This window comes from Phocoena sinus, chromosome 17, assembly GCF_008692025.1.
Source record: "Phocoena sinus isolate mPhoSin1 chromosome 17, mPhoSin1.pri, whole genome shotgun sequence".
NCBI classification, from domain to species: Eukaryota; Metazoa; Chordata; class Mammalia; order Artiodactyla; family Phocoenidae; genus Phocoena; species Phocoena sinus.
In genome coordinates, this window is record NC_045779.1 from 38,516,304 (window position 1) to 38,527,267 (window position 10,964).

Genomic DNA, 10,964 nt, shown 5'->3' on the forward strand with positions numbered 1-10,964 from the left:
TAGAACAAAGAAATGAAGTATTCTTTCATGTGTTTGTTGGCAATCTGTATATCTTCTTTGGAGAAATGTCTATATAGGTCTTCTGCCCATTTGTGGATTGGGTTGTGTTGTTTTTTTTTTTTGAGCTGCATGAGCTGCTTGTATATTTTGGAGATTAATCCTTTGTCAGTTGCTTCATTTGCAAATATTTTCTCCCATTCTGAGGGTTGTCTTCTCATCTTGTTTATGGTTTCCTTTGCTGTGCAAAAGCTTTGAAGTTTCATTAGGTCCCATTTGTTTGTTTTTGTTTTTATTTCCATTTCTCTAGGAGGTGGGTCAAAAGGATCTTGCTGTGATTTATGTCATAGAGTGTTCTGCCTATGTTTTCCTCTAAGAGTTTGATAGTTTCTGGCCTTACATTTAGGTCTTTAATCCATTTTGAGTTTATTTTTGTGTATGGTGTTAGGGAGTCTTGAAAGAATGCTCAACATCATTAATCATTAGAGAAATGCAAATCAAAACTACGATGAGGGCTTCCCTGGTGGCGCAGTGGTTGAGAGTCCGCCTGCTGATGCAGGGGACGCGGGTTCGTGCCCCGGTTCGGGAAGATCCCACATGCCGCGAAGCAGCTGGGCCCGTGAGCCATGGCCGCTGAGCCTGCGCATCCGGAGCCTGCGCTCCACAACGGGAGAGGCCACAACGGTGAGAGGCCCGCGTACAGCAAAAAAAAAAAAAAAAAAAAAAAACTACGATGAGTTATCACATCACATCAGTCAGAATGGCCATCATCAAAAAATCTACAAACAATAAATGCTGGAGAGGGTGTGGAGAAAAGGGAACCCTCTTGCACTGTTGGTGGAATGTAAATTGATACAGCCACTATGGAGAATAGTATGGAGGTTCCTTAAAAAACTAAAAATAGAGCTACCATACGACCCAGCAATCCCACTACTGAGCATATACCCTGAGAAAACTATAATTCAAAAAGAGTCATGTACCAAAATGTTCATTGCAGCTCTATTTACAATAGCCAGGACATGGAAGCAACTTAAGTGTCCATCAACAGATGAACAGATAAAGAAGACATGGCACATATATACAACGGAATATTACTCAGCCATAAAAAGAAACGAAATTGAGTTATTTGTAGTTAGGTGGATGGACCTAGAATCTGTCATACAGAGTGAAGTAAGTCAGAAAGATAAAAACGAATACCGTATGCTAACACATATATGTGGAATCTAAAAAAAAAAAAAAATGGTCATGAAGAACCTAGGGGCAAGACGGGAATAAAGACACAGGCCTACTAGAGAATGGACTTGAGGATATGGGGAGGGGGAATGGTAAGCTGTGACAAAGTGAGAGAGTGGCATGGACATATATACACTACCAAACGTAAAATAGCTAGTGGGAAGCAGCTGCATAGCACAGGGAGATCAGCTCGGTACTTTGTGACCACCTAGAGGGGTGGGAGAGGGAGGGTGGGAGGGAGGGAGACGCAAGAGGAAAGAGATATGGGGACATATGTATAACTGATTCACTTTGTTATAAAGCAGAAACTAACACACCATTGTAAAACAATTATACTCCAATAAAGATGTTTTTTAAAAAAAGAAAGAAATGAGGTAATTGTTGGAGGGGAAATGGAATCAAAGAGTATTTTTAAGATGGAAGATAATAGAGCATGTAGACTGCTGGGAATAAAGCAATGGAGAAACAGTGATGATGAATAAAGAGGGGGGATATTTCAAGAAGCAATGTATTGAGTGGAGGGAGGGATGGTATCTGGTAGACAAGTAGAAAGTGACCTTTGCTAAAAAGAACACCTGCTGCCTGGTAACCAGGGGCAAGAAGGAGTCCATGGATACACAGCAGATGGGAGTAATGATTTAGTATGTGGAAATAAGGGAGTTCCTTTTTGATGGTTTCTATTGTCTCCGTGCAATCATCAGCTATGATTGAGAGGGCAGAAAGATGTAGAGGAGGTCAAGAAAGAGTGATGTATTAGCCAGACTTCTGGGAGAGCTCAGAATCCCTGATTGGCTACCCATCACCTCTCACAGTGTGTAGGGCCCCAAATTCACTTCTCCTTGCTCACTCTTTCACCTCGTCCCACTCTGATGATTCAGCGATTCCCATCTAGATATGGCTCCCTTAATCCAGAGGTATTTCACATCTCTGTGCCCTTGCTTACATGTTTTCCTCTACTTTGAATATGACTCCCTCAGTATGGCTTTCAAAAACCTACATACAGTTACAATAGTATCCAAAAGAATGAAATACCTAAAGAATGAGCTTAACCAATGAGGTGAATAGCTTATACACGGAAAACTACAAAATATTGCTAAAAAAAGTTAAAGAAGTCTTAAATAAATGGGAAGACATTCCATGTTCATGAATTGGAAGACTTAATATTGTTAAGATGACAGTATTATCCAAAGCAATCTACTAATTCAATGCAATCCCTATCAAAAGTCTAACAGCCTTTAGTTTTTTCCTGAAATGGAAAATCTGCTCCTCAAATTCATATGGGCCACATATGGGCAAGGGGCCACAAATAGCCAAAACAGTCTTGAAAAAAGAACAAATTTGGAGGATACACACTTCCTTATTTCAAAACTTACTACAAAACTACATTAATTAAAACTGTGGTAATGGCATAAGGATAAACATATAGACCAATGGAATAGAAGTGAGTCAGAAATAAAAAGATTCTCAACATCACTAATTATTAAAGAAATGCAAATCAAAACTACTATGAGGTACCACCTCACACTGGTCAGAATGGCCATGATTAAAAAGTCTACAGGGAACATATGTATATGTATAACTGATTCACTTTGTTATAAAGCAGAAACTAACACACCATTGTAAAGCAATTATACCCCAATCAAGATGCTTAAAAAAAAAGTCTACAAATAACAAATGTTGGAGAGGGTGTGGAGATAAGGTAACCCTCTTACACTGTTTGTGGGAATGTAAATTGGTGCAGCCGCTATAGAAAACAGTATGGAGGTTCCTCAAAAAAGTAAAAATAGAGTTGCCATATGATCCAGCAATCCCACTCCTGGGCATATACCCAGACAAAACTATAATGCAAAAAGATGCATGCACCCCTATGTTCATAGCAGCACTATTTACAATAGCCAAGACATGGAAACAACCTGAATGTCCATCGACAAATAAATGGATAAAGAAGATGTGGTACATATATACAATGGAATATTACTCAGCCATAAAAAGGAATGAATTATGCCATTTGCAGCAACATGGATGGACTTAGAGATTATCATACTAAGTGAGGTAAGTCAGAAAGAGAAAAATATCATATGATATCACTTATATGTGGAATCTAAAATACAACACAAATCAACATATCTACAAAACAAAAACATACTCACTGATATAGAGAAAAGACTTGTGGTTGCCAAGGAGGAGGTAGGGGAGGAAAGGATTGGGAGTTTGGGATTACCAGAGGCAAACTTGTATTTTTTTAAATAATGTACTTTTTTTTGGCCACGCCATGCAGCTTGTGGGATCTTAGTTCCCCAACTAGGGATTGAACCCGGGCCATCGGCAGTGAGATTGCGGAGTCCTAACCACTAGACCACGAGGGAATTCCCAAACTTTTATATATAGTATGGATAAACAACAAGGTCCTACTCTATAGCACGAGGAACTATATTCAATATGCTGTGACAAACCATAATGGAAAAGAATATGAAAAAGAATGTAAGTATGTATAACTGAGTTGCTTTGTTGTGCAGCAGAAATGAACACAACATTGTTAATCAGCTATACTTCAATAAAATTTTTTAAATGAGTCAGAAATAAACCTTTACATATATGGTAAATTGATTTTCAACAAGGGTACCAAGGCCATTCAATGGAGGAAAGAATAATCTCTGCAATAAATGGTGCTGGGATAACTGGATGTCTATATGAAAAAAAATGAAATTGGACCCTTAACTCATACCGTATACAAAAATGAACTCAAAATGGATCAAGAACCTGAATATAAAAACTGAAACCATAAAAGTCTTAGAAGAGGGCTTCCCTGGTGGCGCAGTGGTTGAGAGTCCGCCTGCCGATGCAGGGGACACGGGTTCGTGCCGCGATCCGGGAAGATCCCACATGCCGCGGAGAGGCTGGGCCCATGAGCCATGGCCGCTGAGCCTGTGCGTCCGGAGCCTGTTCTCCACAATGGGAGAGGCCACAACAGTGAGAGGCCCGCGTACCAAAAAAAAAAAAAAAAAAAAAGAATAAAAGTCTTAGAAGAAAACGTATCAGTAAATCTGTATTACCTGGGATTTGACAATGGGTTCTTAGGACACAAAAAACTTGAGCAGAAGAAAAAATAAATAGGACTTAATCAAAATTAAAAACTTTTGTGCATCAAATGACACTATCAAGAGACTGAAAAGACAATCTATGAAATGTGAGAAAATATTTGCAAATTATATGTATAATAATGGTCTATTCTCCAGAATATATAACAAACTCTGCAACTCAACAACAAAAAGACAAACCACCCAATGAAAAAATGGGCAGAGAACTTGAATAGACATTTCTCCAAAGAAGTTCAAATGACCAATACATACATGAAAAGTTGCTCAACGTCTTAAGTCATTAGGGAAAGACAACTCAAAACCACAGTAAGATACTTCACACCTATTAGAATGGCTACAGTTTTTTTGTTTTTAAATCAGAGTTGGTGAGGATGTAGAGAAATTGGAACCCTTGTACATTAGGAATATATACTGGTACAGTCACTGTGGAAAGCAGTGTGGCAGTTTCTGGAAAAAAATATAGAATTACCATATGACAGAGAATTACCATATTACCACTGCTAGGCATAGTCCAAAAGATCTGAAAAAAGTACTCAAATACTTGCACATGAATGCTCATAGCAGCACTATTCACAATGGCCAAAAAGTGGAAAGAAGCCAAATATCCATCCATGAATAAATGGATAAACAAAATGTGGTGTATACATACTTCCTGCACCACACAGTTCCCTGACTCCTCAGATTTGATATTTTTTTATCTGTACTTTGGAGTATATTCAACAGATTAAGGTCTAGTGCCCAACTAGCTTTTTTTTTTTTTTCTTTTTTTTCCAACTAGCTTTTGCCATTTCTTCATAGGTTAGTGTCCCCCTTCTAGCCTATGAGCTTCTTCCAAACTAGTGATAATACCCTGTTCCTGGCACACACTAAATACTCAAAAATGTTTATTGAATGAATTGATTTCTTTTTCACTATTTCAAATCAGATATCAAATTATGTATTATGCATGTTTTATATATCAAATGCTTGGATTGTACTATTCTTTTTCTTTCATTTCTGTCTCTTTTGCTCATCAGATTAGAAACTCCCCCGGAACAGTGCTCTGTAAACAGCCCATAGTAGCTGTTGCTGTTTTACCAGCTACAGTGTCTTTCCTTCTTTGATTTTCACCACCCTGCAGTGAAAAGAGCCATTTGAAGAAAAACAAGAATTGCCTCTAATGTGAAAAGCAACTTACGCAAATCTGAACACTTGCCAGGGGCAACGTGACAAAAAGGCAGAGATGGTGGGAGAGAGCTAAGCAGCCCACAATAAGTCCATGCTGCATGTGACAAAAAGGCAGAGATGGTGGGAGAGAGCTAAGCAGCCCACAATAAGTCCATGCTGCATTCGTTTGATAACAGATGACCTCTTTTCCAAGGTGACTGACATGCACATCAGTACACAGAGCGGGAGGAGGGTTGGAGTGAACTGCCAAGCATTTCAGCCTCTCCAGAGAGCAAGTACATCAAGAACAACTGAGTTGGGAGTCTGGCAAACTGCCAACTGCACGACACCCATCCACCAGTGGGAACACAAAGGGCCTTCATTTTCCTCTCTCTCTGAGCACACTGATTAAAAGTAACAGCTGTCCCCTTTATCCATGAGACTTTATTATGATAATTCCCTACAAGCCAAGGGCTTGCTGTGAAACTTCCACATCATTCTTCAGAATGTAGTCTGGAGATTACCCAAAGATTTGAGAAGCATAGATTGTAAACTATTATCTACACAAACTATCTCGAAATAAGCACACCCATCAGTGCCAGTTGATCAGAAAGTTTCAATGACCCTAGCTATTTTCCAACTCTTTTCCAACCTCATAAAGGCATAACACTCTGGGATCCTGTCTATTTTATTTTATTTATTTGGCTGTGTTGGGTCTTCGTTGCTCTGAGCAGGCTTTCTCTAGTTGCAGCGAGCGGGGACTACTCTTTGTTGTGGTGCACGGGCTTCTCAATGCGGTGGCTTTTCTTGTTGCAGAGCACAGGCTTTAAGCGCGCGGGCTTTAGTAGTTGTGGTGTGCAGGCTCAGTAGTTGTGGCTTGCGGGCTCTAGAGCACAGGCTCCGTAGTTGTGGTGCACGGGCTTAGTTGCTCTGTGGCATGTGGGATCTTCTCAGACCAGGGCTCGAACCCGTGTTCCCTGCATTGGCAGGCGGATTCTTAACCACCGAGTGGGTGGTAATTTTTAAAAAAGATCATTCACAACTGATAGTTTCAGAAACACCGGTCTGGAGGAATCTAACCTCTGATAAAACTTCAGCTTTACCTCGCTTCAGGAGAGAGCGAGGGAAAATGCATTCCTCAGTCTCTCTTTCCTCCCACACTCTGACCTCTGTTTCTCCTTTGGGCCAAACCCACTTAGAAGCCAGACAGCAGAAAGGCCCAGGTGATACAGTGTACAGTCAACCAGGTCATGGAGCAGGACAGAGAAGGACAGGAAATGGATCTGGTGGAGCAAACAGAGAATTAGCTGTGCTCTTGGCTGTGACACTTATTCGCTGTGTGATCTTGGGACAGTTACTTAGTCTCAGTGATCTTCAGTTACCCTCATCCCATAAAATGGGGATCCTTAGACCACCATCCACTTATTCCATCACTCTTCATTAACTTGCTTAAGCCAGAGACCTGGCAGTCATTCAGGTCTCATCCAGTCAGTCCTGAGCATCTCACCTCCATAATGACATTCACACGTGGCCCCTCCTCTCCGTCCTTACTGCCCTCCCTGAGCTGAGCTCCTCTGCCTTTGTGTGTTGGACTGCAGCAGCCTTCTGACTTGGTCTTGCTCTCCTCCAATGCGTCCTCCAGAATGACACCTGAGGGATCTTTTTTTTTTTTAAGATTTTTTTTTTTGATGTGGACCATTTTTAAAGTCTCTATTGAATTTGTTACAATATTGCTTTTTTTTTTACGTTTTGGTTTTTTGGCCCCCTAAGGCATGTGGGATCTTAGCTACCCGAACAGGGAATGAACCCACACCCCCTGTATTGGAAGGCGAAGTCTTAAGCACTGGACCGCCAGAGAAGTCCCCTGAGGGATTTTTTAAAATACAGATTTGGCCAACTAAGTTCCTAGCTTAAGTACAGAATTTGAGAGTGAGCATTTAAAACTACTTAAGTGTTTACAATGCTCGAGTGCTTTCGTTTTGTTTTGGTTTTGGTCCTCAGGTTATAAATGTTTTCTTATGCTTCTAATCATGCTCTTTTCCTCTGTTTGAAGTGCCCATGCCCCTTCTCTGCCAGTTAACTCCCTACTCACTTTTTAGAACTTGGGGAAATTTGTCTGACCACCACACCCACTACAAGCAGGGGGCTCCTAAATGCTCTTGCTGTACACTTTATTACATCACTTATTGCTGCAATTGTAATTAAACTTCCTTTTAGAAACTGCAAACCCCGTGAAGGAAGGAACTACACAATTTTTATGGTTGTATTTCCTTGTCTAATAGTACCTGAACACAATTAGTACTATATATACATATATACACACACACATATATATATATACCCTCTATATATAGTTGAATGAGTTGTTGAATAAATGAGAATTGGGATGGTCAGCTAAGTCTTTATGGAAATGGAATTTGAGCCAAATGGTCTCTGAAGGATAGATAAAATTGAGATGGCCAAAGAGGAGGGGAGACAGTTTCTGGTTGGTTTAACAAATTGAGCAGAGGCAGAAAGACCCGTGTGATTAGTGAGTAGATGAGTTTGAATGTAGGAGCTAAAGATGGGAGAGGTCAGCTGAGGTCCAATGGAGGATTGCCGTGAATTCCACACTGGAATTTGTTTTGTAAACTGGGAGTGAACTGAGGAGTTGAGGTTGAGCCTTGACGTTTTTGAAAGAAGAATGAAATTATATAATAATGTGTCAGGAAGATTACTCTTCCTGGGATGTTTACAATGAATTGAAATAAAAGACTAGAAGCAAAATGGTCATTAAGAAAATTCTTAAAATAATTCATGTGAGGGGGTTAAAAGTCTGGATTTGGATTGTTTGCAGTGGATATGGAAAGGAAACGAATGAGAAGAGACATTAAAAAGAAAGAAGTTATAGGGACTTCCATGGTGGTCCAGTGGTTAAGAATTGATCCTGCAATGCAGGGGACGGGGCTTTGATCCCTGGTCAGGGAACTAAGATGCCATATGTCGCGGGGTAACTAAGCCCGCGTGCCACAGCTACAGAGCCCATGAGCTCTGGAGCCTGCGCACCGCAAAGAAGAGCCTCACGCTGCAACAAAAATCCCACGTGCCTCAACTAGGACGCGACGCAGCCAAAACATAAATAAATAAATAATTATAAAAATTTGTTAAAATAATGGTCCTTAATGAGTAGCATAAATGCACGGAACTCAATGTTTACTGATTATTCGACACTAAAATTCTGGTCAGTACTAACAACAGAAATAAAGAGGGTACAAAACAATGAGTTAATAAATTCAGCTGTTTTAATAAAGTTTATTAAACTTAAAAAGCCATGTCGAAAATTTAAATTTCAGGCAAAGGTTTTACATTTTGGACTCCAAGTCCCTGTTACAATATCTACTGCTACCTGCTGGCAGAGGAGAAGTGACTATAATCTCCTAATTGCAAACCTACAAACTTAAGCCACGGTTAACGTTATACAGTCCTCGGAATGTCAAGCAGCTAGATGGTAATAGGGGTTTCTATTCTTTATTGTATACTCTAATTGCTGTATCACTACCAGATCAAGGGACCCTGGGAAGCTGCTAGTGGCTGATCAAGCTTGGTGTCTTATCCCATTTTAATTTTACCCCTATTACCGAGTGGTTGTAGGATTTCCTTAGTTGTTTTTTTTTTAATTAATTTTTATTGGAGTATAGTTGATTTACAATGTTGTGTTTAGGATTTACTTAGGTTTACAGTTTCCTCACTTCTAAGATTTGAAATGGTGAAGCTTTTCTGGTTGCTTTTACAAGGTTATTAAAAGAAAGAATGGAGAAAAAACAGATTGAAAGGTAAAGATACTCTTGTTTGTACCAGGCATCAGTTTTGTTCTACAAATTGATTTTTAAAAAATTTTTGTTCAATACCATAACATTTTTATTTTCGCCATGTTGTAGTAATATGTTTTAAAATCTAGTAGAGTGATACTACATTTAAATGAATATTGGTAAGTTAGTGTTGATAATGCTGGACCCATACACGTATCCTTAAAATTGTCATGCCCTTCGATCCAATACTTTTCATTTTGGAAACTTAAGAAAGTTATCACAGGGCTTCCCTGGTGGCGCAGTGGTTGAGAGTCTGCCTGCCGATGCAGGGGACACGGGTTCGTGCCCCGGTCCGGGAGGATCCCACATGCCATGGAGCGGTTGGGCCCGTTAGCCGTGGCCGCTGGACCTGCACATCTGGAGCCTGTGTTCTGCAACGGGAGAGGCCACAACAGTGAGAGGCCTGCGTACTGAAAAAAAAAAAAAAAAAAAGTAATCACAAAACGGTGAAATAGCTTTATTTACAAAATTTGTACTGCATCATTTGTAATAAAAAGAAATTGGAAATAATGTAAATGTTTAATAAAATAGTAACTGTAAACAGTGCTATAATCATAAAACAAAATATTTTACAGCCATCAAAATGATACTCATAAAAAAATTAGAATTACATGGGAAAATTATTTTATTTGGAAAAATGCATAAGTGTTATGATTGCAAATATTGTATATAAAACAAAATAAAATTTTAAGAATTCATGCATATAAAAAACTAGAAAGCAATATACTAAGGGTCAGAGTTATTTGACTATGAATATCATTTTCTTTTCTTTTTTTTATTGTGTTAAAATACACATAACTTTTTTTTTTTGGCAGCGTCAGGTTGTTGAGGCGTGTGGGATCTTTCGTTGCAGTGCTCAGCTTTCTCTCTAGCTGTGGCATGTGGGTTTTCCCTCTCTAGTTGTGGTGCGAGGGCTCCAGGGCACGGGGGCTCTGTTGTTGCTGCACGTGGGCTCTCTTTGAGGCACATGAGCTCAGTAGTTGTGGCACGCTGCCCCGAGGCATGTGGGATCTTAGTTCTCCTACCAGGGATGGAACCCTTGTCCCCTGCATTGTAATGCAGATTCTTTACCACTGGACCACCAGGGAAGTCTCAAAATACACGTAACATTAAAAAAATTATTATTATATTCTAATCCACCATTCTCCGTGGTGAATTACTAAAATCCCATATGCGTGCCTAACAAATATTATGTATTCAATAAGTATTCATTTCTTTCTTCTACCTAAGCACTCCTGGGAATGGCGAGAGATTACGTGTATTGCTTTACATTTTTATTCTTACTAATTTATGGAATCTTTTCATCTTTTCATTATTTTATATTCCCAAATGAGACCACGTATTCTGAATCTGTGTCAGAATATTAGCCATGAATCCATAAGAATGTAAATAGGTGTGGCTGACGGACTGAGGCAAGAGTCATGGTGAGGTGCAGCATCTTAGCATGATCATTGTCTAGGTACTTGATCTGCAGTTAGGAGGTTGTCTTTGACCCCATAGGATTAGAAACTCTTGTTAACTGGTTTCCTCAGGAGTGATCAGAATAGAGCCATTTTAATCACACTCACAGGGGACTTCCCTGGTGGCCCAGTGGTTAAGAATCCTCCTGCCAATGCAGGGGACATGGGTTCAACCCCACATG